This window comes from Adiantum capillus-veneris, chromosome 16 (genome assembly GCF_014529385.1).
Source record: "Adiantum capillus-veneris isolate H3 chromosome 16, ASM1452938v2, whole genome shotgun sequence".
Taxonomy (NCBI): Eukaryota; Viridiplantae; Streptophyta; class Polypodiopsida; order Polypodiales; family Pteridaceae; genus Adiantum; species Adiantum capillus-veneris.
The window spans coordinates 53,732,573-53,734,365 of NC_140946.1; positions in this window are offsets into that span (position 1 = coordinate 53,732,573).

A 1,793-nucleotide genomic window follows, 5' to 3' on the forward strand; every position below is an offset into this window, starting at 1 on the left:
GTTTTTTTCTTCTCTTATCATAGGTATATAACTAGGCTATATAGATGTTTGTATTTATTTCTATTCTATTACATTCACAGATGTTTATCCTTCGTCATATGAGGAATGAGAGCCACTGGAGTGCATTATAGGTCTCATTTCTTTGACCCATGCTCATATTGAAGTCTTGCAATATGCTGGCAGAACTAGCAAAATCCTGGCAGACGAGGGTATTTTCTTCTATGACCATTTCTACCAACTCAATCAAAGGAATCAGAGAGGAGTGTTGGTGAAGGTTCCACTACCAACAAACTGGAACTCCGTGGATTGGCCCATTCCCGACACAACAATGAGTGAGGCCTTGAGGAGAAGGCTCTATAGGGATGTTCAGAGGTCTCTTCGAAACTCTGTACCCACTAAATTGGTGAAACTTGCAAATTTTTGTCCTATTGGTCTCTTTGTTGAGTTATTTCATACCTGCAAAGTACATGTTGCTAAAACAATGCTGCTCTGCAAATCATTTGATTCCCTCTTGTGTGATAAGCTTCTTGATCGAGGGTGGTATGTAAAAGAAACAGATGGCATATGTTGCGAGATTGCTCTTGACACTTTCATTGTCAAGTATATGCTTGCGACACAGACATTAATAATCTCCTTTTGGTACAAGCGTTCTCACATTGTTGAAGGTTGCTATGTGCCTATGGATCAAGAGGCAGCAAGTTTGGCAAACAATGTTGTCATAGACGTGGAAGTGGTGGACAAAGACCTAAATCTTATGACAATAATTACAATAAGGCAACAATGAAATCTTTTGCAACTTCGACATGACATAGTGGAGGAGACTGCCGACATTGACTCCGTAAACTTTTCTTTCTTGCTGGACGGACGAAGAGTAATGCAATGAAGGGAGAAGCATTTTTTCTGTGGAGATCTCTCTAGCCGTATTCAAATTGTGCCCATGTAATCATCCCTGAATGGCTTCAACGAAATGTAACATTTGTGACTAGTTTAATCTTAATATCAAGTGTTTGCTCAAAGCTCTCTCTCTCTCTCTCTCTCTCTCTCTCTCTCTCTCTCTCTCTCTCTCTCTCTCTCTCTCTCTCTCTCTATCTATCTATCTCTCTCTCTGTGAGTATTCGAAACACATAGACAGATAGACAGTATTAGTTTAAGGTATAATCAATGAATTACTAAGTACATTTGTAAGTACAAATTCCGATGTGCTCAATGGGCTTAAGTACATTGCTTACAGGTATGGGACCAAAATGTCCTCTAGGTAAAAATTGTGAAGATGCCCTTTGAACAAAGATGGGGATATAGTAGTGACGGATGGATTAAGTAAACCCTTATGTGGTGTGTCATCAATCAACAAAGTGTTGAAAGCATCATAAGGTACATTGATCTTATCAAAGGGCTTGTAGAAAAGTGGTACATTAACTTTAGTTGGGGTCTTTGACTATACACAAAATAAAAAGCCAATCGCTGAATTTCAACCAAATTACAAACTATGAAAACAAGGGGATTCAGGTTATGGGCATGCATTGAAGACCAGATAGCAACCCTAAACCTTGGAATCAAAAAATTCAAAAATTCCTTTATGCCTGGTCGAATTAATACTCTGACATTTCCCAAGCGAAAACTACGTAAATCGAAGAACATTGTATGTACACTGTACGACTGTCGCAGCAGTAGCAATCCATTGAGATCCAAGATAATCAATCTCTGCAATCATTGTGTGCATACATGTAAGTAGTTAGAAACAAAAAAACATTTATTATTTAAGTACAATGGATATTACCGGAATAACCATATCT